The sequence below is a fragment of the Aulostomus chinensis genome, chromosome 4 (genome assembly GCF_037954235.1).
Source record: "Aulostomus chinensis isolate RoL2024-O1b breed Wild chromosome 4, RoL_Achi_v1.0, whole genome shotgun sequence".
Lineage (NCBI taxonomy): Eukaryota > Metazoa > Chordata > Actinopteri > Syngnathiformes > Aulostomidae > Aulostomus > Aulostomus chinensis.
The window spans coordinates 579,574-605,099 of NC_141323.1; the positions used below are offsets into that span (position 1 = coordinate 579,574).

Genomic DNA, 25,526 nt, shown 5'->3' on the forward strand with positions numbered 1-25,526 from the left:
ATGAGACCAGAGTCAAATTGTGGTGTCCTTCCAGTCTCTTAATTCCTGTTGGGCTGCTGGCCAGGCATTATCAGATCAGCTGAACACAAACTTCCCACCATAGTTCCAACTGGAATGACAATTTCTCAGATTCATTGTGTAACAACAAAGGGAAGTTGTTTACCTCTATGTCTGTATTGCGCACTCCAATTGGTTGCAGCAGCACACCAGCAGGAAGTGAAACCGTGGGTGAAGCATCCACCATCAACACCCCTTGGTCCAATGGCTTCACTAACTTCACACTACACATGGTGCAGCAATCACTGCCAGCAGGCAAAATCAGTGGGCCAGGCCCGGCTCCCGTGTCACACATCCTACCTCTTTGTCACCTTCACCACCTACAGGAATGGAGCCATCTACCAGTTCATCAGCTCTAATCCCCAAGGTCTGAGCAATATCAACTCCTGCAGACTCTCGACAGAGCTTAGCCTACCGCTTAAAAAGACTGGCATTGGTGCCTAGGATAACTGGAATCTGGTAAGGTGTGCTGTTCAGTCTTAACAGCACAACAGAGGGCCAACCCTTTGGGAATGTTACCGCCTACCCCTGATTTGACTTCACTTTCCTTGAGTGCGCAGACTGTGTCAGAACTTTTACATTCCTTTCCAGGTGACTGTCCCTCTTTGACTTTCTTAAGAGACTGAAAAAGCTTTTGAATTACTTTGCTCCGATTTTCAGCATTTTGGTAGCGAAGTGTCCATTCTCTCCAGTCCTGTAGCAAATGCTTTGATCAGAGCTTCTGCAATACTTGTTTGGCTTTTGGCTGTGTTGAGCAGGTCTCGATGACTCTACACTTAATGCCGTGGCTGGGGCACCAGCGACTGTGCCCACTTTCGTTGATAGTTTCCTCTGTAATCTTTGGACCTGTTTTTTCAGTGCTACTACTTCTGCATTTTCACAGCTGTCCTCCACAGGGCTCTAAGCAGCCACATTAGTTCCATGGTTGTCGGTTACCTTGACACATGGCTTTGTAGCCATGGAAGCCGATAATGACTTCAATGCTTTGATTTCAGCTTTTAAAGCCTGTATCTCTACCAGTTGTGTACCCTCGTGATTACGAGATCCTGGTGTCTAATTTTTTTTTTTTTTTTAATCCAGTGAATGCAATGCGCTTCCGTATAATCCTGAGCCAGACAGAGTGCTGATAGTCTATGACATCTCCTTGGTGAAGCTGCCCAAAAATGATCAGCACATCATTTTGGTCTTACAATTTCCAACAGGATGTAGCATGTAAAACCACTACATGCTTTATCTGTGAGTGGATGCCTCTCTTTACTGTCTGTGCCAATGTGGCATTGTGCCCAGGGGATGAATATGGCTTGCTGGACAAAACTGGAGAAATTGATGGTGCTAATGTCATCTCTCTGAACAGATTAAACATAAATACAGAATCTTTAGGCAAGGGAGAAACTACTGTGATAGGGAAGCCTCTGGTTTCCTTTTGAGAAGGTTTGACGAATCACGTCTAAGTGGGCCTCGGTTTTGTTCATGAAAACAGTCTGGGTGGAATGCTAAACAGAGCAAATCAGCTGAAATGCAAGGTTGGATAAATGCTGTCATAGGGATTCTAAACTGTTATGTAAGTCTAAACTGGCTCCTTTTGAAACAATTCGCTTCGTCTTTAAACTTCATGAAATGTTTGCTAACAATGAGCAATGGACAGAACAAGGAAGTCTTGGGCTGGGTATCTTCTTGCTACTCTAGGTCTCTGAAATACTGGCCCTTGTTCACAGAGGTTAAGTTATCAGACTTAGCTGTGAGACTGACACTGATGTCTTATATTATACTTCTGTTAATTTTTGCTTTTAGGTATTTGGTAAGATTGCTTGCTGTCAGGTGATGTGTGCTTTTGTGTTTTGTTTTACCATTGTTGTTATTGTATTTTCACAAAGGATATTCTATCCAGAATTAATGTGTGGCACATATCCAAGTTCTAATAAAACAAAAATGGTTATTCGTCAGACAAACGTCAATGGCCCACTTCACCAAGGGTTGCTAATGGGATGAGTATCACAGAACTGAAGAACTGTGTTAAACTGGATATTTTTACATCTACACATTAACAAAAAAAACACACACACACACATACAAAGACACACTCATCCTTACACACACACACAACCACACCACTCCACTACTACTTGAACCCCTTGGGAGATGGAAATATTCAAGCACGATACATAAAAGTGCGATCCATTATTCATAGTGTATCTGAGAGATGTGGCATGCCAGAAAAAGGGCTATATTTTTAGGTCAGCCTGTGGAATCCATTCTCATGTTGTTGAATCATGAATTTTTTTTAAAAAAAACCCCAGAAAAACAGCTGAATTCAACTCAGCTCTAAGCAGGGAGAGACACTTAAATCCCATGTCTTAAAAGCAGACATGTTCTAGTTTTACAAGTGCAGACTAGCCCATTACCAAGTCTCTGAGTGGCTGTGTTTATGTCACAGAGAGAGAGAGAGAGAGAGAAATTTTGGGATGTTTTTTTTGGAATCAGATTGATTTTTTTCAGATTAGTGAAAATAAAACTGAATAAAAAAACATTAAAAAACAACACTTTTTTAGGATAGAATAAAACATTTATACATAAGAGGAGTAAATCTCCAAATTTGAGCTGACCCTATGCCACAAAGCACCTCACCCAGACATCAGACCAGAAAGTTTAAATCCTCCAACAATCTGAATTTTAACATGTTTGAAAAAGCAGAGAGACCATGTCCACACTGAGCCCCTCCTCCATATATTTTCCATGGTTTATTGTGCATCTGAGTCTCAGTTTGGTGAGTAAGAGTAGAAGACGAGTTCAATGAGATCAGACGAGATCAATGAGCATGCAGATTGATAGACTGAGACCACAGACAGCTGCAACTCGTGTGCAGTTGTTGACTTTTGCGCCTGCAGTAAAGAGTAGCGCTTATGGTCACTGAATTGTGTGCGCAAGGGAGGTTCAATGCATGCGTGGAGTGTAATACACACTCGTAGAGCATAATATACACTTGTGGCGAATTAAAATAGGTGCCTCCAATGCACACGTGGAGCGTAACACACGCTCATGGTGGACTTTTGGCGTATATTTGACACTTTTCTGCAGACTTTAGTGATCACTTCCAGCAGGTCTTTTTCAAGGACAGACCACAAAGGCTGATAAAAACCTACTGGCAGTCCATCTATCCCTGGAGCTCTGCCACTCAGACACATCAGAGCTGTGTGTAGTTCCTCCAAAGTCATATCTGCCTTCAGCAAAGACTGTCTTTGTTATGAACCTGAGGATGATCAGTGAGAAACCTGCTGCACATATCTGGGTGTTCCATCAATTGGGTGGCGCTGCGCCACTCTGTGATGCTTTATAGCGGGGCTGTATCTTGCGCATCTTCCTTTAACTCTCCCTTCTGGAGCAGCTGGTCTGCTGCGGTGATTCAGTTGGAGCAGTCCTCTACCTGCGTGGCGGTAAGCGTGTGACCTCACTTCCTGTTTGTGCATTGCTGAACGTAGTGCTTTGCTTGCTGTGCTAGCGTGTGACCTCACTTCCTGTTTGTGCATTGCTGAACGTAGTGCTTTGCTTGCTGTGCTAGCTAAAGTGTGATCATCCCTGCTAATTCCTTATTCGTTGACAAATTACCTTCCCAAACTACATACTGTATCTATTTGCTTTATTTGGCCTAATTTTAAAGACTGTCTTATAGCGACAGCCTTTATTTCTGTAAGCTTTCCACTCTAAGCAAGCAATGGCTTCCCCCTCTCGCTCTCCTCTCTCCTGCTCAGTGTGCCACATGTTTAGCTACTCCTCAGCCTCCTTTAGTTGTACAGATAAGTGTGTTAAATGCAGTTTGTTTGTAGCGTTGGAGGCAAGGCTTTGCAAGTGTGGCAGGATAGCGCTACACTCCCCACCGTGAGGGGCAGTGTGGAAGACGATTAGTGAGTGGTCACCTATAACTAGACCTGGTCGGACCCTTCTCCGTCTTTTCCGCTTCCTCTCCCTCCTTTACGGAGCCGACAGCCGTGCGTGGTGGTGTCTCGCTGGTCAGCAGATTGGGTTACAAAAAAAAGCGGTGTGGTGTTATCGGGAGCTGGGCTGTCTCTCTTGGGCCGGTGTGTGCGTGGTACGCTTTCTGTGGTCTGGGCTGCGGGCTTCCTCCTCCTGCCTCGTCTGACGCCACGATTCTGCTCTCCATGCGCGTCTGTGAGCCTCGCTGCTGTTTTGGTTCTTCTTCTTCTTCTCTTCTTCATTCTGGATTCTTGCTGATTCGGCTCATAACGGGCTCTGATCCCAGTAACGGCGGTTAAAGCCGTGCACTACGGCATTTATAAGAGCCTCAACGTGGGCCAAGAGAGGGCATCCCGACCCTCATCGGCGCTGAGCCGTCCCCCTTGGAGACTGGTTTTAATTAGAGGGGCAGACATTTCCTTAATTATTTGAGTTTATTCCTTTTCTATTTGTTATTTCTTTCTTTGAATTATTACTGTTAGTTTTTATGGGTTACATTTGATTTATTGTTTAGAACCTTTATGATCATGATTATTATTATTATTATTGCCTTTTGCTCCCCATTTTGATCATTTGGATTTAAAATAGTTTCTGTTGGGTTATTTGGGGTAGCGATATTGGTTAGTGTGAGGGTTGCCTTGATTTCATTTTTTTAATGGTGTTCTTTTCTTTTCTTTGACAGGTGTGGAGGGCCCAGAGCAGCAACAGTCCCCCTGGTGGTGGTTCCTCATTCAAGTTTTTTTGGTTTGCTGTGTCACGGGTGCAGTGTAGTTTTTTTTAGATTCCTCCCCTTTTCGTTACCGCTGTCGTGGTAAGCCCCAGCCCTGTCCCCTTTTCCTTACAGTAATTCCTCTTGCACTCCTTATTATATTCATTGGTATTCATTTAGTCTGTTGCTCATTGTAAACTATTTTTCCAGTAAAAGTATTTTTATAATTGGAAATCACGGTCCTGTCCTGTGGTATTTCGAACTGTATGCCTTTGTTCAACTGGAAGCCTTGTCATTTTGAAATTTTGTTTATATCCTGGGGTGAAAGCCCCCAGGTGGCGTTGTCGGCAACTATTCCCCACCGCTTGCCTTGCCACACAAGGTTGAATTGGACCTGCGGCGGCTCCACACCGATGGATCCAAACAATAAGCCGCTAGAGCTAGCCACTCCCCATTAGCTGGTGCGGACTGTCTTAGCTTAGCCCCAACTAGCGCTCCCCTGGCAGCTCCTGAGCAGCCAGGAAACCAGGGCGGCTGGGTGACTGTCCGAAGGAAGCATAGTCCGAAGCAGAAGCCTGCTGTCAGCGACAAACCACCACTTCACGTCTCTTAACGGGTTCTCCCCACTCTGCTACACACCTGCCGAGAAATCTACTCTGGTAATTTGAAGTTCCCTTCTCAGAAAATTGAAATTAGCGATACTGGCAACCACAGTCAAGTGCATTCCAGGGGCCAGAGCGGGCGACGTTGAGTCAAATTTGAAACTGCTGGCTAAAAGTAAACGCAAAAACGGTAAAATCATTATCCACGTCGACGGGAATGACATCCAACTACGCCAGTTGGAGGTCACAAAAATTAATATTGAGTCGGTGTGTACATTTGCGAAGACGATGTCGGACTCCGTAATGTTCTCTGGACCCCTGCCTAATCGGACCAGTGATGACATGTTTAACCGCGTGTCGTCGTTCAACCGCTGGCTGTCGAGGTTGTGTCCAGCAAACCAAGTGGGCTTCATAGCTAATTGGAAAACGTTCTGGGGGAGACCTGGTCTGATTAGGAGGGACGGCATCCATCCCACGTTGGACGGAACAGCTCTCATCTCTAAAAATATGACCCAGTTTATAATAGAACCAAAACCCAGACAACCCAGAGTTCAGACCAGGAAGCAGAACTGCCATTTTCCACGCTTCTCTGCGCGTCCATTAGGGCAGTTTCCCAACCAAAACTACATAGAGACTGTGTCTGTCCCCCAACCACGTCAGTTTTCTCATTCCAGTTCTACTTGTAGAGGAGTCAATCAGAAAAACCTAATCAAAATGAATTGTTTTCCAGGCCCAATAGTTGTTCTGTTCATCATATATAGTGAGGCCCGAAGTAACCAGGCGGTTACGAGCGAGGTATCAGATGAGGTCTCCAGTGGGTGCAGAGTGATCTTGGCTGGCTCCGTAGGATGTCCTGCGAGCGTACTGGAGGGCAGGAGATGGAGAATCCATTTTGAAATTCTGTTGTGGGCATTCCTCACGGGGTCGAAGAGTTGGATGGTAGTTGAGAGGCTGGTTGCATCATTGCTGTAGTGCTGCACCGTAGATCTGAAAGGATTGAGGGTCATGACCTTGCACGATATTAGTAGACACGACAGCTTGTGTTCGACTTGCGTTGAGCGGCTGAGGAATTGGGTTAATGACAGTTGGTCTGGGATGTGGTGGATGACAGGTTGTTGAAGCACTGTCGCTCTCTTTCAGCACAGAAACCTTTGCTGGACAGGCCGGCCTGCTCCGACACATAGGAGGCAACTCACTGAACTTTGGTGGATTGGAGGACCTGGCTGTTAGCCTCGCTGCGTACCTCGAAGCCCATGTCTTGCAGACCGGCCAAAAGAGTATTTGCCTCTGCTATAGCGGCGTTTTTTCTTTTTCGCCGTTTAATGCGTCGAGATTGGCTTGGATACGGGCTTGCTCAACTTTCAGTTCAATTTCTTTCTGCAAATGTGCCGCTCGAGCTTGCGCTGCTTCGGCTTTTGCCTTGGCCATGGCAATGGCCATGCTAATCTTTGACCTGGACGATGTGTCAGATGAGCGACTGCTCCTCGAGTGCACAGACTCTGACTGGTTATCTTGGTTTTCTTTGTTGCTGATGCTATGTTGTGACATCGTAACTCACTGTGTTTCCAGTATTGAGAGAAGGAGGCCAACATGAAGCAGTCTGGAAGCTATGGAGTTAGCTGCTTATCTCTTAATATGGGGTTGCTCCGTGAGGTGGCAATTCTTGTGTCCCTCGTTTGTCGTTCTGCCGTCCTTTCACTGTCATGGGCTACTTCCAATCAGTGCAAACATTTCCCCAAAAACTCTCGGACGCAGATGATTTACCTCCAGAAAGTTTACTGAGGAATATTGTGAAACTGAAACAACACAGACATACAGAAATCATCAGTCACAGCCCACACAGAAAACGAACAATACAGCTTAGCTATGTTAGCTTTGTAGCCAGTACAGCAATTAAACACAGTCTAGAGTGCTAATAGCAACAGAAGACATGAAGCTAACTGGGAATAGCATTCACAAAACTGGTGTCGTATCCGTTTTGACAACTACATTACACTCCGTTGGATTTTACATTTGTACGGCGGCATAAAGAACACTTACGGATGTTGCCTTGAAAAAGGGAAAAGAAAAGCGACCAGCTGTGGAGCGGACAGCTGGCAGAGCTCGTGTATCTGTAGCCGATAACCACGTGGCAACTTTCTGCTTCCGGTCGCTCGCGGACTTAGTGTTGCCGTGGCAACGCTATGTAAACAAGTCGCGCTCGATCGCTACGGCACCGCAGAAAACAAACTCTCGCGCGACATAACACGACAGGACCGAACGCTATCCATGTGTCCAACTCTGCCTGGGCCCATAACCTGTCAAGCATTTGAGTGCATAGCTTAGCGTAGTGGAGAATGAAGTCAGAGATGCTTGTTATATCGTTTAGCCTGCTGGCATATTTTTTCTCTCTGTTTTCATTTTACTCCTGCCTGGAGCAGAGAACTTGCGCTTGAGGGAATGTGGTGACGTCACATCTTGTGTGTACCATAATGTTTTGAACACCCTGAGAACACCGCAGTAAGAAGTACCATAACATATGGAGTAAGGGCGCCATCCAATGACAACACTTTACAGTGACATAGCCTATAGTTTCAGTAATGAAAAAAAATGTCATCACCACATCTTTGTTGTTTACAATGCATTATGTTGTTACCCACTAACTGAGAAAATGGCTGACCGTCTGATTGTGACACTTTGCGAGGGGACGAATAATACACTGGGGTCTTACTGTGAATGGCTAACTCACTGAGCTCCTGGTAGCAGCGCCAGCCAGCCTGTCGTCATGGCCGCTCTTTCTGTGTCTCTCGCTCCAGCCGCGCTAAGCAGGAGGCGTGCAGACAGCTCCAAACACCCACTTTCTCTGTCTCTCTCCTCTCAGTCTGTCCGTCCGTAAACCCCCCCCCCCCCCCCCTCCCCACAAGGCTGTCGGCTGCCGCCACCCCCATTATCGTTAAAAAAAAAAACGACCGATGAGGCTACGGCTACAGCGTCTCTCCCTCTGTCCCTCCACAGAACTGTGTCATGAGGCTAATGAAACATTCTTCTTCTTCTTCTTTTAAGGTTTTATAGCGGCTGGCATCAACTTATAGGTGCATTTGCCGCCACCCACCGGACTGGAGTGTAGAGCAGTAGATAAGCAGTTACAGACTGTATCTACAAGGGTAACAAAAGACCCAAACCAAAATCAGAACAAAACAAAACAAAAACAAAAAATTAAATAAATAAAAGGAAAACCCATAAATAACTAATAGTACACCAACTAAATCCTCTCCATTAACCCTGTTTTCCTTAGATATTTCCTTACATGCTTATTTACATTTTCTGTCCTTTTTAACAGATTCCCTAATGTGAATCCTATTTTTTCCCTTTGTAGTCCTGTCTTTAACGTTCTCCTCTCCCTCTCATATTCCTTACACTCCATCACATGCTCTACTGTTTCCTTTTTATTACACTTTCTACAGTTACCTGTAGGATGTTTCCCTATCAAGTGCAATGTGCTGTTTAACCCTGTGTGTCCCAGTCTGAGCCTAGTGATGACCACCTCCTCCTTCCTGTTCCCGCTCAAAACCTGTTCTTCTCCCACTTGTTTCTGTATGCTGTAGAAGTGCCGTCCTATTTAATTTGTGTCCCAATATTCTTGCCATACCTTTTGTATATGTCTTTTGATGATCGTCTTCCCTTCTTTTTCAAAATATTGATGTTAATTGCTTGTAATCTGGTTGCCTGTTTCGCTAAAATGTCAACTTCTTCAATTTCCCTCCACCCCTACATGAGCCGGGACCCACACAAAACTGACTGTCTTTTCCCTGCTATGTAATTCATGTAATAGTTGGTGTATTTCCAACACCAGGTCTTGTCTGCAGGATTTCATGGTTTTTATGGTTTCTAATGCTGCCCAACCGTCCAAAGAATGCATTTCGCTATTTCCTTTAAACCATTTTAGTGCAAGAATGATTGCTATTAACTCCACTGAGTAAACTGATGCATGATCTGTTATTCTTTTCTTAATTTCTACTCTTTGCTGTGGAATGTACACCGCTGCCCCAGTCCTTCCAGTTTCTGGGTCTTTTGACCCATCAGTAAAAATCAATTATTTATCCGTATAACTTTGCTCTAGATATTTTCGCACCATTGCACCAATGTCTCTTGTTCTTGTTTTCCTGTTTTTGATCCTGTTTTGGATTCCTAAATCAACTGATGGCTCCTGGAACACCCATGATGGAGTGTCTGTGAGTGATACATTCATGATGTAGTTCATCTTGTGTAACCCAATATGTTCCGCTCTTATATTCCCAATCCAACCCAAATTCCAAAAATTGGTTTTATGATGTTCTGCACACTCCTTTATTACAGCCTTTGCTGGGTGCGATTGATTATGTCCCTGCAAGTAAATCCAGTACTCCAGCATGATCTTCAGCCTTCTTAATCTTAAGGGTTCTTGCCCCATTTCAACCTGTAAAGCTGCGACAGGAGATGTTTTAAAAGCCCCACTACACATTCTCAGTGCCTTTGCCTGCTCTGCATCCAGTTTTTTCAGATGACTCTCTGCTGCCGACATGTACGCCACACTGGCATAGTTTATTCTTGATCTGAACAGAGCTTGATAGATACTTATCATGACTTTCCTGCTCGCTCCCCACTCTCGCCCTGCCAAACACCTCATCAGGTTGTTCACTCTTTTACACCTGTCCACCACTCTTTCTATGGGCTCTTTCCATGTAAGTTTTTCATCGAATAAAACCCCCAAAAACCGAATAACTTTTACCTGCTCTAATTGATGACCGTATATTCTTATGGACACCTCCTTATGCCGTTTTGCAAAACACATTACTTGGGTTTTTGCCACTGATATTACAAATCCCCACCTGTTCGCCCACTCTTCTACTTTCCTTACTGCTGCTTGTAGTTTTCCTTGCAAAAATTTTAGATTTCTTCCCCTTACCCACAGTGCCCCATCATCCGCAAACAATGACTTACTTATCCCTTCTTCCACCCCTTCAAATATATCATTTATCGTACAATTAAAAAAGACCGGACTACAAACACTCCCTTGTGGCGTTCCATTTTCTACCTCGTACACCCGTGAATACTCCTTCCCTACTCTCACCCAATTGTTCTCCCAAATAAAAAACCCAACACCCAGTTGTAAAGCTTTCCTCTTACTCCCATCTTTTCTAACTTGACTAACAGCCCTTCCTTCCATAACATATCATATGCCTTTTCTATATCGAAGAACTCTGCCATCACCATCTCTTTGTTTGTTTGTGCTTTTCTGATTTCTGATTCTAGCCTTATAACTGCATCCATGGTATTTCTTCCCTTACGGAACCCACTCTGATGCGGAGACATCAGCTCTTTGCTCTCCAAAAAAAACATCAACCTTTCTGTTACCATTTTTTCCATTGTTTTCCCTAACTGTGACATTAATGCTAGACCTACAGGCCTGTAATTTGATGAATGTGTTGCTTTTTTACCTTGTTTCAAAATAAGAATGATTACTGAGTGCCTCCATGCTTGTGGTACCTCCCCTGACTCCCATACGCTATTGAATAATTTCAATATTTCATTCAATGAACTGTCGTCCATATTATCCAACATGCAATAGCAGATGTCATCTTTTCCTGGTGCTGATTGCCTGGTTCTGGAGATGGCTCTCCTTAGCTCATACATGCTGAATTCTAGATCTAACTGGTCCCCTCTTACATCCTTTTTCTTGTTCACTGACGGATTTTGCTCCAAAATGTTCTGCCGTTGTAGTATTGCCTCTGATGAGATATTATTTGAGCTATGCACCTGTATGAGTGATTCTGCCAACAACTCTGCCTTTTCCAGTCTGCAATTCTGTCATCTCTTCTCAATATTGGGATTGTCATGGTTCTTCTCATTCCACTCATCTTTTTAATCATTCCCCACACATCTTCCAACTGCACCTCTTGTCCTATCCCACTGCAATACTTCCTCCAACACTCCCTCTTTGCTGTTCTGACTGTCTTCCTCACCACTGCCTGTGACCTTTTGTATTTTATCAGTGAATCCATTGTATGGTTTTTATTTAATGCCTTAAATGCCCTATTCCTCATTCTTATAGCCTGTTTACATTCTTCGTTCCACCATGGCATTCTCTTTTCCCTTTTACGCCCTGACACTTTTGGGATGATTTCCTTAGCTGATTGTATTATTGCTGTTACCATTTCTCTATTCCATTCTTCATTGTTTGCCCATTCCACTTCTTTGATCTTCTCTATCTTGTTTCTAATCATCTCTTGAAATGTGTTCCATTGAGCTTTATCTACCCTCCATCGTGGTATCCCTCTATCCTCTTCTTGCTGAGTTTCTAATCCTATTTTACTGATGATTGGGAAGTGGTCACTTCCCATTAATGAATCATTTAGCACTTCCCAATCTTTTATTCCTGCAATCTCATTTGTCATAAATGTTAAATCTATCACACTTTCCTTATTTCTTACACAATCATACCTCGTACCCCTACCATCATTCATACAGACTAAATCTTTGTCTTCTAGAAACTCTTCCACTATTTGCCCATTTGTATCTGTCCTCTCATTCCTCCATACCGTGTTATGTGCGTTAAAATCCCCACACCACACTACTTTTCCCTGCACTTGCCCAAATACCATATTCAGCGTTTCCCTGTTCAATCTATTGCATGGATTATAGTAATTTATCACTGTTATTTCATCATTCCCTGTGCAAATTTTAATTGTTATAGATTCATGTTCCCTCCCTAACTGTTCAATACTAAATCCTATCCCATCTTTCACAAACGTAGCCACCCCTCCACCTATTCCATTGTTTCTGTCGTTTCTCACTGCTGTGTACCCGTGTATTATAAAATCCCACTGTGCCCTCATCCATGTTTCTTGAATGCAAATTCTTCTGGGTTTGTCCTGCAGCCCATAAACAAAAGTTTTAAATTCCTGTCCATTAGCAATTAGGCTTCTTGCATTCCATTGCAGTAAACCTAAGCCCATGATAATTCACCCTCCCGTGCTGATGATTGCTGTGATGGTGTTTGTGAACTCGAACCTCCTTTCAAAATGTCCTCCACTTCCTCCCATCCTATGGTCTCCACTCCCAAGTACTTTTCTGCTGCTCTCAAGATTATCTTGATTTTTTCTGTTTTTCTTTCTGTTTGTGCCATGCAGTTTATTATATCCACCATAAACAATATAAATTCTCTCTTCCCCACAATGAGTGTATCCTCCTTCACCTTTTTGCACCCCTCACATTCTCTCACTCCCTGCCTGTCAGTTGCCCTGCTTTGATTCCCTGTTGGTTGAACTCCTACTTTTTTGATCGCTTCTGCATATGTTATCCCTTGAGTTGTTTTAACTCTCTGCACTTCTGCTGCTTTTTTGCTGACTTCACATCCCATGTATGCTGAAGCATGCTCCCCTCCAGTTACAACACTTAAGTTTGGCTCCTTGTTCACATTTCCCATATTCATGCTCCCCAGCACATTTCCCACACCTTTGTTTTCCCTTACACACTGCTGCAACATGTCCAAACTTCTGGCATTTATAACACTGTAAAGGTGGTGGCACATAGAGTCTCACACCATAGCTCAAATATCCAATATATACTTTCTCTGGCAGTGTCTCCTCATCAAATGTTAGCATTATCGCCATGCTATCACACTTTTGTCCCTCCCGTGTTGTTTTTAGCCGTACCACTTCCTTCACTTTGGCTCCTCTTATATTCTCTCTGATTTGATCTTTTGTCACTTTCAAAGGAACACCGTAGATTACTCCCAGCACGAGGCCACCTCCACTCGAAGCTAGTGTAGCTTGCACTCTTTTCCCGTCCATTTTACTGATCCTGATTGCCTTACCGAGCTGTGTGCTGTCTCTGCAGCACACCAGCAAGGCTCCACGCCGCAGCACTCTAGCTCTCCTCACCTCTCCCATTTCTCTGTTAATCGCTTTGGTGAGGGACACAGGGTTCCACTCCCCAAACGACGCTCCCTCTTGCTCCAACCTAATGATCACTTTATGCTGTTCCTCTCCTTCCTTGCTCACAATCACTGTTATCCGACGTTGAATTCCTTCCTTTCTGTCTTACATTCTCATGTTTACTTTTAGCTTTCACACTATTCAGATTCAGATTCAGATAACTTTATTCATCCCCGAGGGGCAATTAAAGATCACAACTCAAAGCCTGATACAACTATCACAAGCCGTCACAATTATTACAGATTGAAAGTAATAATGGTACACTTCAGAAATTTAACAACAGCACATATACATTTGTTGTGTATGTACGTTAAACTTGAGCAGTCCGTTGACCCAATGGAGGCAAGTGAGAGTGAGGCGTCGCAGCAAGAGCCGCGCCGACCAAGCCCGGGCGGGGCAGGCTGCAGCCAACAGGCACTGCCACCCCAAGGGAGGTGGAGAGGGCAGAGGCGGGGGTCAGAAACACACGGGGGAGGGGGGGATAGTACGTGCCATTTGCGTCACCAAGGCAGAAGGAGTTCTCCTGGAGGATAAACAGTGGGCAGATGACCTTCAGTAGCCGATAAGGTTGCTGTGTTTGGGTTTGGGCAGAGAAGCACACATTCCAATCCGTCTTCTCTTTCAGTCCAATCCAAATTGTAAGTTAAAAATTTTCTGGTCTTCAACATCCCTCTCCTCTTCGCAAAGCGGCCAACTGCTCCGAGATGGTTTCCATCCTGCGTTTCAGTTCAAGAGTCTGTTGTTGCCCCGCTGTGCCAGCCTCAAAAATTGCGTTGTAAATGACGGTCAGTTGTTGAGGTCCAGATCTGGTGGCAGCCGTCGTCTTGCCAATTTTGCGGTATGTGAGGGCACCTCCAAGTCTGAGGAGGAGAAGCCCCACCACCATGAACCCAAATAAGTAGAGGTCCACGATGTCCTCCACGGAGAGAGGCGTCAAGCACGCGGTACGCCATCTCCCCCAGGAATCGAGAACGTAGCCCGCAGGGTTGGTTCCATACGGACAGGCAGGTTCCTCCGGTCCTGATTTCCTTGTCGAAAATATGGTGTCAATAGCGTTGAGAGACCAGCTGATCAACTCCATGATTAGTTTTTAGGTAGAGAGCTCACAGCTGCGTTGGATAGAAGTTGAGACAGAGAATGATAGTCAGACAGAAAAGAAGAGGAGGAGAGAAGAGGAGTGCGACTGCTCTCGCCGAGTCCCAACCCAATTCACGAAATCCCACTTTCCATTTCTCACACCTCCTAACTCCATCTCATTTCCTGACCCGTCACTTCCCTCTGCCATCTCCTGTCCAGTCACAGTCTGGTTCTGCCAGCCTCTCCCTCGATCCCAACGTTCCTTGTCCACACACTCCGAAGCCTTTCATGAAACATTGTACTATAGCGACGATTCATACAACTGGCTCTCTAGCGTGAATCACATCCAATGAATTGCGTACTGACTCAACGGATGTGCTGATTCTCCGACGCACATACTGGCTCACCGACTCGCGAATCGACTCAGGCACTGGGTCACCCGGTGAGTCGTGTACGGACTGATTCACCTGAATCACATGTTCACTTTGTGAGATGGTTCACTTGGCTCAGTCACTCTGCCACTCCTCCTTCCCCCTCCCTCCCTGTATTTCTTCTTCTTCTTTAGTGGATTATTACGGCAGCCGACATGAATGCGTTTGTAGCACTGCTTCCACCTTGTTCTTATTCTTGTCTATTAAGGATGAGTAGTAAGCACTTCTAGCATTACGGAGTTCTTTTTTATATATTAATAAACTATCCTTTCAGGCTTGGCGGTCTTTCTCATGCTGGCTGGAATGTGTCTTCCTTTCCAGTTGTCTGGTCTTCGGTTTTAAGGCACGCAGCTCTGGGCTGTACCAGGGAACTGTTCTTTTTTTGCTGATAACCTTCTTTTTCAGGGGAGCTACGGCATCAAGTGTCCCAAGGAGTGCTGCTGCAGTGCTGTCCACAAGATAGTCTACCTGCGAGGGGGTGAAATCAGCATAACTGCCCATTATATTACTACAAGATGTGGCAGCAAGTTCTGCTGGAATAAGCTCCTTAAATCTAGAAACAGCAGTGTCAGATAGACATCTACTGAAGCGGGATTTTTTCCCCAGTTAGGATATAATTTGTTAAAGTAAATTCAAATGTAATTAAGGAGTGATCAGACAAGACGGGGTTTTGAGGAAGAACTGTGATGAGGTCAGCTTCTATTCCATAAGTGAGTAATAAATCAAGGATGTGATTAAAAGTGTGAGTGGGTTTGTTTATCCTCTGAGAGAAGCCAACTGAATCAAGAAGCGACTTAAACGCAGTGGCCAGACAATCATCATTGACGTCCACATGGATGTTAAAGTCACCCACTAAAATGACTTTGTCTGAGTTCAGTGCCAAGTTAGACAGAAAGTAAGGGAATTCTTCTAAGAACTCAGAATAAGGTGCAGGAGGACGATACACAACTGCAAGTAAGAGTGGTTTCTCTGCTTTCCAGTCAGGGTGGGAAATGCTGAAAGTAAGGCTCTCAAATGAGTTAAATGAACTATTAGGTCGAGAGTTAATCAGCAAATTTAACTGATAAATTGCAGCTACTCCTCCTCCTCTGCCAGTGGTACGAGGTACATGGTAATTCATATAACCAGGAGGGGAAGATTCATTTAAACTAACATATTCATCTTGCTGCACCCAGGTTTCAGTAAGTGCTAATACACCAATTTGATAATTTGTGATTAAATCGTTCAAAAGGAGAGACTTGGATGGGAGAGATCGAATGTTTAGCAAACCACATTTAATTGTTTTACTGGGTTGGTTTGCTGGGGCAGTGGTTTTAATTTGAACTAAATTGCTATCAATTACTCCTCCAGATTTGGGTGTAGGATTATACAGCCTCGAGGCAGACACAGTTTCTATAGGCTGGGTGGGTGACAACACGAAGGAACCAGCAGAGGGGCATGTTAATCTGCAGCTCTGCCTGCTGGTCTGAACTCTGGGTGCTTGTCAGGGATTAGTATGGCTAATAAATTGACCTATGTTCCTAGATAAGAGAGATGCACCATCCAAAGTAGGATGGACGCCATCTCTCCGAATCAGACCAGGCTTTCCCCAGAAGGAGCTCCAATTGTCTATGAAAGCCACGTTGTTATCTAAGCACCACCTAGACATCCAGCGATGAAATGAACGGATGCGGCTAAACATGTTGTCACTTGCTAAATTGGGCAATAATAAATAAATGCCCCTAGGAATATTGTACACACATGGGACCAACACTGATTTATTTGTCTCATCAAGATGCATAAATCATACACTGATACCCTAAACATAAATCTAACAGGATGTCCACAAAATGGCCAAAACCGTCAAAATGAGGATGTTTACACGCCCCCAACAAACACTATCACCTCCGATGTCATTAATGGTATCGCTTCCAAAATTTAATACACGACGCAGGACACTGACGATCAAAACTTATGGAAATCTCTTTAATAACTCAAATGGTGTGGATTTTCTAAGGCCTCAAAGTTGGGGACACATTTTTCACATACAATGGAAACTGATGGGGAGGCTGTCTCCTCTCATGGTACATACTTTCAAACACATGCTTCTCACATCTAAAATAAAACTCCCACACCTTCAAAAACACACCACTGGATTTCTGACAAAAATCCCTACAAAAATATACTATTATATTCCACTTTTGACCAACATCTGGGGACTTACAACAGTTTTTCACACTAAAAACACTCAAAAAATCCTCCTCTGCTCTCCACTCTGACACAGATGACAGAGAGCAGCATTGGAGGGGTTCTGAGGCTTGTAGCTATTAAACTACAAGTCCCACCAATTTACCAAATATACTGTTGGATTTGGGAAAATATGTGCTACCCAGCCGCAGGTGCGAGGAGGCTCAGGCCCTGACAACGCTGCTTGCAGCTTTCATAATTGATTTATTATTTGTTCCCATTCATAGGATTGATTTTGTTAATCATTTGGGTTTGTAATCATCTGTTTAATTGTATTTTTGTTTCTTTTGATTATTTTTTATTTTACTGTTGCTTTCATTTGTTTGTGTGTGTGCATGTGTGTTGTGTGTGGTTGAGCATGTGTACATGTTTTAAGGCAGGTGTTTGTTTCTTGTAAGGTCTGTTTTAACTTTCCCTTTCCCTTTGGACAGGTGCTGCAAGCCCATGGCGGAGAGCCAATCCCTGGTGGTGGGGATTTGTTCACTGATCCTCAGTTGTTTAACTTAGTTTCTCCTCTTCCATTGATTTTGGTTCTTTGCCGTCGTGGTAAGCCCCAGCTCTGTCCATTTACCCATCCATTTCCCATTTTCCAATTTCAGATTACTTTTTGATGATTAAAATAAAGTTTTGTTACATGTTGTCATAAACCATCTCTTGCCCTGTGGTGGTTTCAATCCTGGCGTGACCTTTAACCTTAACTAAATGAACTGTTTCCTGGGGCGCAACTCCCCAGGTGGCATTGTCTGGCAACGTAGATCTCCCTGTCCACCTTCCACTTGCCACACATCGAACATTAGCGTTAGTTCTGTCAGGCCGTGGTAGTCAAGCACTACTGACTTCCCGTCTATTAATCGAACTGATCAATCAGCTGATCTACAGCTGCTCCGCATCAGCTGATCAAATCCCTTGCTTCTGATTTGCCACTCTCAACTTAAATGTCACCCGGCCACAACTCCCGCTCTGCTAGCTCTGGCTATGCTGCTCTGCCCGCTGTCATCGCTGTTATCTGCTGCTATCTGCTGTTATCTGCTGCTATCTGCTATCTGCTGTTATCTGCTGCTATCTGCTGCTGCTGCTATTTGCTGTACAGTTACTTCTGCTCGCAACTTGCTACCCTCCACCTCCCCAGCTCCACCTTGTTGTGTATACATGGCATAGTTCGTTCCATGTCATGTTGCTGCTCTGTTCACGGGGGTATGTTTGCTCTTCCAGTCTTAACCTGGGAGAACCTTCCCTCACGCTGCTGGTCTCCTGTTTCATGGTGCTCATGAAAAATGATCAGGGGACTTCTCTGAACAGAGCCATACCGCCAATTTGTACTATAATAAACAAATCAAGCTCATTATCATCTCTTGTGTTTCTTGACGTGAATGGACCTGACAGAAATGAAATAATGGCTGTATGACTGTTTCCAAGTTTTAGCAGGATGAAATTTTTCAAATTTTATTGGTGAGTATATGTTTATTTTAAAATTATTTTGTCACTCCAACTCTGAAAATCAATAAGGTTAGAAATTACCAAGCTGAGTAATTGTGGGTGATAAATTGTATCGCATCATGGGTGCAAAGATGGTAGGAGAGTAATGACAAACCAGCCTCAATAGGGAGGCCAAGGTTTTTCATGTGATAATAGAGGGATAACATTATGTAAGTGAGTGTATTAGTGAGAACAGAAGTGGGGTGAATACATAGTGTAAATGTGCAGCACATGGAACACAAATGATAAACAGACTAAAGCAGCTCTTAAAAAAATTGACAGTAATAAAGCATTACGGCTTTTATGTTACAGGCAAGACCCTTGCACTGGAAATTCTTTGGGGGTAAATGATCCAGGATCATATGAGAGAAGACAAATTAATTTAAAAAAATGGTTCTGTCATTAACCCTTCTAGTTTCGTCATATTGATGAGCTATCGAGGACTTTACTACACTGTCATCCCTTCTGCAAACCTGCAAATGTTTGTTACTCCATCTGCACAATTGTCTCATCCTCCTTTGTAGTGACCCAAAAGAATACAGTTACAAGTTTTATTATATCTACTCCAAATAGATGGCAGGTTTGTTATAGAGCAGTAGACAGCAATCAATGCCATGCAGGCCAAAACTAACCCACATCTGGCCTGCCAGATTATATTGATGTTCTGATTTTTAAATTTAACTGTGTTATTTCTTCAAATACTGAATGTGAAAAAACAATAAAAATTTCAAGCTGAATTAAAAGCTTTTATCCCCAAAAGGGTGCAGAGCAAAATTCTTTTACTTGCTAACAAACCTCTAAAATAGCCCTCATCTGTATGACAACAATTTGACAGCCAGTTTGCGCAGCAAGTAGCAGACCTGTTTCACCGAGACAATGTCACAATCAACTCGTCAGTAGCTAATTTCTCAAACACTGTCACCATTACTTGTTAATAAACCTCTGTGTCAGTGAATGACCTGATGTGCTACTATTTGAGATGTACTGGTAAATTTCTGTTGGGATATAAGGCCTTACATAAGTACCGTGATGCTCTAGCTTGCTGACAGTGCTGAATTTTGTGTATTTGTGCTGTTGTGTGATGGTGAGACACATTATCTAACTATCCATCCATCCATCCATTTTCTACCAATTATCCTATTAAGGGTTGCGGGTTTACACCCTGGATGGGTCACCAGACTATCACAGGGCAAACACATATAGACAGACAACAATTCGCACTCACAGCCACACCTACAGTCAATTTCGAGAATCCAATTGGCCTAGTCCCCACTTTCACTGTGGGAGGAAGCCAGAGTACCAGGAGAGAACCCACACAGGCACAGGGAGAACATGCAAACTCCCCACAGAAAGATCCCGTGCCCAAGCCTGGGCTCGAACCCAGAACCTTCTTGCTGTGAGGTGACAGTGCTAACCACTGCACCACAGTGCCACCCCATTATCTAACTATAATGTGAAAAAATACCCATCCCACCATCTATCCAAGTTCCCTTTTATCCTTGCCCAGTGGCCAAATCCATATGAAATTAAACACAGCCACAGAGCATTGCCATAAAAAGAAACTGACATTTATTTTTTTTGTTCTTTTTTTTGTGTGTAATTTTATACAAAACATCAATTTGATTGCAATCTTCTTTTTCAGAGTTAAAAAAATCTGTGCCACTCTGTTGTAACAACCCATACGGTGAGCGTGTTGTGTCATTTCCTGCCTGGAATACTGACGCTGTGTTGTGTTGGACTCTCTCAATCCTCCCTCAGGTGTACTGCTAATTTAATCGCTTGAAGCACCACTGTATACTACGTATTGGTGTAATACATAGGTTTCTGTCACTTAAGTCTTTAGCAGGACTTTTTTCTGAAATTCCCCGTTCAATTGTTATATTTGCCACAGGTCCATTAGCTCACCTTAGCATAATAGCTCTGGCTGCTCTCTCTCGTTCCGCCTCTCCCCCCACCTCTCCCTCCCTCTCCTGCTCCATGTGCCAGATGTTTAGTTACTCCTCTACCTCCTTTAGTGATAATAGTACATGTAATAAGTGAAGTTTGTTTGTTATCCTGGAGGCGGGACTAAGTGAGTTAGAGACCCGGCTCCACACCATGGAGGCTAGCGCTAGTCCCTTAGCTTCAGGAGCTTCTCAGTCCACCTTTGCGAGTACAGAGCTACCTAGCCTAGCCACCGCTAGCAGCTCCCCCGCAGCTCCCGAGCAGCTGGGAACTAGCCAGTCCCGCTGGGTGACATCACGAGGTAAACCTAGACACAGCAAGCCCGTGTTTGCCCACCAACCCCTTCATGTTTCCAACCTCTTTTCCCCACTCATCGACTCACACGCTGAGAGTAAAACTCTACATGTCGGCTCTGTTGCTCGCAGCCCTGCTGTGAAGCCAACATTGGTCATTGGCAGCTCTGTTCTCCGCAACGTGAAGGTAGAGACTCCAGCGAGCATGAAGTGCATCCCAAAGGCCAGAGCGGGCGACGTCTAAAGCTGTTGGCAAAACGTAAGTTTAAATACAGTAAGATTGTAATACATGTCAGCGTGAATGACACCTGGCTTCGCCAGTCGGAATTAACTAAAATTAACATGGCTTCGGTGTGCAACTACGCCAAAACAATGTCGGGCTCCGTAGTTTTCTCTGGCCCACTGCCCAATTTAGCCAGTAACGACATGTTTAGCTGCATGCGTTCATTCCATCGCTGGATGTCTAGGTGGTGCTTAGATAACAACGTGGCTTATATAGACAATTGGAGCTCCTTCTGGGGAAAGCCTGGTCTGATTCGGAGAGATGGCGTCCATCCTACTTTGGATGGTGCATCTCTCTTATCTAGGAAAATAGGCCAATTTATTAGCCATACTAATCCCTGACAAGCATCCAGAGTTCAGACCAGCAGGCAGAGTTGCAGTTTGACATGCCCCTCTGCTGGTTCTGTCGTGTTGTCACCCACCCAGCCTATAGAAACTGTGTCTGCCTTGAGGCTGTATAAGCCTACACCCAAATCTGGATGAGTAATTGATAGCAATTTAGTTCAAATTAAAACCACTGCTCCAGTAAACCATCCCAGTAAAACGATTAAATGTGGTTTGCTAAACATTCGATCTCTCCCATCCAAGTCTCTCCTTGTGAACGATTTAATCACAAATTATCAAATTGGTGTATTAGCACTTACTGAAACCTGGGTGCAGCAAGATGAATATGTTAGTTTAAATGAATCTTCCCCTCCTGGTTATATGAACTACCATGTACCTCGTACCACTGGCAGAGGAGGAGGAGTAGCTGCAATTTATCAGTTAAATTTGCTTATTAACCCTCGACCTAATAGTTCATATAATTCATTTGAGAGCCTTACTTTCAGCTTTTCCCACCCAGACTGGAAAGCAGAGAAACCACTCTTACTTGCAGTTGTGTATAGTCCTCCTGCACCTTATTCTGAGTTCTTAGAAGAATTCCCTTACTTTCTGTCAAACTTGGCATTGAATTCAGACAAAGTCATTCCAGTGGGTGACTTTAACATGCATGTGGACGTCGCTGATGATTGTCTGGCCACTGCGTTTAAGTCGCTTCTTGATTCAGTTGGCTTCTCTCAGAGGATAAACAAACCCACTCACACTTTTAATCACATCCTTGATTTCTTACTCATTTATGGAATAGAAGCTGACCGCATCACAGTTCTTCCTCAAAACCTCGTCTTGTCTGATCACTCCTTAATTGCATTTGAATTTACTTTAATTATATCCTAACTAGGAAAAAATCCCGCTTCAGCAGATGTTTATCTGACACTGCTGTTTCTAGATTTAAGGAGCTTTTCCCAGCAGAGCTTGCTGCCACATCTTGTCGTAATATAATGGGTAGTTATGCTGATTTCACCCCCGCGCAGGTAGACGATCTTGTGGACAGCACTGCAGCAGCACTCCTTGGGACATTTGATGCCGTAGCTCCCCTGAAAAAGAATGTTATCAGCAAAAAAAGAATAGTTCCCTGGTACAGCCCAAAGCTGTGTGCCTTGAAACAGAAGACCAGACAACTGGAAAGGAAGACACATTCCAGCCAGCATGAGGAAGACCGCCAAGCCTGGAAGGACAGTTTATTAATATATAAAAAAAAGAACTCCGTAATGCTAGAAGCGCTTACTACTTGTCCCTAATAGAAAAGAATAAGAACAACCCCAGGTTCCTCTTCAACACTGTGGCCAGGCTAACCAAGAACCTTAGTGCTGCTGAGCCATGCATCCCCCCCAACTCTCAGCAGTAACGACTTCCTATCTTTCTTTGCTGAAAAGATTGTGAACATCAGAACAAAGATTGCCAGTAATGGAGGACAGATTACAGTTCCCACAGAAGTACCTCCCAGACTTGGTGCATACTTGGACAGATTCTCCCCGATCGACCTGTCAGAATTAACTTCTGCAGTTACTTCCTCCAAGTCAGCCACTTGTCTGCTGGTTCCCATCTCGACAAGACTACTTAAGGATACCTTCCCCCTAGTCAAAACTTCTATATTGAACCAAATTAATCTTTCCTTAGTCACAGGTTACGTGCCACAGGCCTTTAAGGTGGCTGTCATAAACCCTTTACTTAAAAAAACCTTCTCTTGACTCAGATGTGTTAGCCAACTATAGGCCTATATCCAACCTCCCCTACATCTCCAAGATCCTTGAGAAGGTTGTCCTGGAGCAGTTACATGAACATCTGCATGGCAACGATCTCTTAGAAGCCTTCCAGTCTGGGTTCAGGGAACACCATAGCACTGAAACAGCACTGGTCAAAGTCTCTAATGGTCTTCTTATAGCTTCAGACAGAGGTTTTGTCTCTGTACTTGTACTTTGGGACCTCAGTGCTGCATTTGACACCATCGACCACAGCATCCTGTTTCAGAGAGCAGACCATGAAATTGGGATTAAAGGACCTGCCCTAAAATGGTTTAAGTCATACTTATCTGACAGGTTTCAGTTTGTTCATGTTAATAATGACTATTCAGAGTATAGCAGAGTTACATATGGTGTACCACAGGGTTCAGTTTTAGGACCGATTCTCTTCATTCTTTACATGCTCCCATTAGGTGACATAATCCAGAAGCACTCTAAACTTTCACTGTTATGCAGATGACACGCAACTCTTCTTGTCGATGGAGCCAGATGACACAAGCCAGTTTACTAATCTGCAAGACTGCCTGAAAAACATTAAATCCTGGATGTCCTCTAACTTCTTACTGCTAAATTCAGATAAAACTGAGGTCATCGTGTTTGGACCTAAACACCTCAGTGACACGCTCTCTAATCGGATCACCACTCTAGATGGCATCACCCTGACCCCGAGTACAACTGCAAGGAAACTTGGGAGTCATTTTTGACCAGGACCGTTCCTTCAGCGCCCACATAAAGCATGTGACTAGGACCGCCTGTCAAGATCGGGGTTTGTGGGATGATTGAGACCCAAATGCAGACAGTGGGGATGGTGCAAAAAGAGGTTTCTTAGGAGTGCTCGAGGCTTGAGACGGGGAGAGCTGGAGGCTTGAGACATGGCGTGAGGCCGGAGGCTTGACGTGAGGCAGGAGGCTTGACAAGACGAGAGAAAACTAACTGACGACGACAACAGCAAATGACGACAATGACCCAACCAGGAACTAAGAAGACACACAGGTTAAATACAAGAGGGGAAACGAGACACAGGTGGTGCAATCACCCAGGTGAGACACATGAGGTAATCACAGGAGGGAGGTCAGGAAGACAGGACATGACTACAAAATAACACAGGAAACACGACACAGGGATCGTGACAGAACCCCCGCCCTAAGGGCTGGCTCCCAGACAGCCCAAAAACAAACAACACCAGGGTGGGTGGAGGGTGGCCAGGAGGCGGGAAGGGACCAGAACACATCAATGAAGCAAAAAAAAAAAAAGAACAAAACCACTCAGTCACCACACCCATGGAGAGAACAACCATACAGTGTCAGGGGGGGCGGCCAGGGGGCCGCGCAGACCACGGAGAGTCAGGGGGCCGGCCCAGGAGGCACAGAGCAAGAGTGACGCCCACCAGGACCCTTGGCGGCAGAGAAACCGTAGTAGCCGCTGCGGTGGGGAGTTGAGCCAGCCCGGACCCTCGGCGGAGCAGGAGTTGAGCCAGCCCGGACCATCGTCGCCGGAACAGGGGTGACACCCGCCAGGACCCGCAAAGAAGGCATAGCAGCCGCTGCGATGGGGATGGAGCCCGCCAGAACCCTTGGCGTCGTGACAGGAGTGGCGCCCGCCAGGACCCTAGGGGAGCAGGAGTTGAGCCTGCCAGACCCCTCGGTGCCGTGACAGGAGTGGTGCCCGCCAGGACCCTCGGCGCCGTGACAGTAGTGGCGCCCGCCAGGACCCTTGGCGCCGGAACAGGGGTGATGCCCGCCAGGACCCGGGGCGGTGGAGAAGGTGCAGCAGCCGCTGTGATTGGGACAGAGTCCGCCAGAACCCTCGGCGCCGTGACAGGGGTGGCGCCCGCCAGGACCCTCGGCGGAGCAGGGGTTGAGCCAACCTGGATCCTCGGCGCCGGAACAGGGGTGACGCCCGCCAGGACCCGTGGTGGCGGAGAAGGTGCAGCTTTTTTCATGGGGCAATTGAGTCTAAAGTAGATCCTAAGGTGCCTGTTGCTCTATTGATAAAATTATCAATTTGGGAGGGACTAAGGTTGACAACATTTTCCTCTGTAACAATGGGACATGACACTGAATTTAGCGCCACTGGAATCGCTTCCTTAAATGTAGCTAAAAGTGATGAATTGATGGTCTGATAAAAGCGCGTTCTGTGGAAATACAACTAGATGTTCAACTTCAATTCCATATGTTAGGACGAGGTCGAGGGTGTGGTTGTGACGGTGAGTCGGTTCATGAACAGTCTGATGGAAACCAATTGTCTAAAAGAGAAATGCAGCACCCAGACTGTCGTTGTCAACATCCACATGAATATTGAAGTCACCTACAATGATGACTTCATCAGATTTGAGACCTAAACTGGATATAAACTCTGAGAATTAAGATATTAATTCAGAGTAAG

At 44.8% G+C, this 25,526-nt stretch overlaps 1 pseudogene; it reads left to right on the forward strand.

Annotated features, from left to right (window-relative positions):
- Positions 1-261: 261 nt before the first annotated feature.
- On the forward strand, positions 262-21,363 carry LOC147262243 (uncharacterized; annotated as a pseudogene).
- Positions 21,364-25,526: the final 4,163 nt, after the last annotated feature.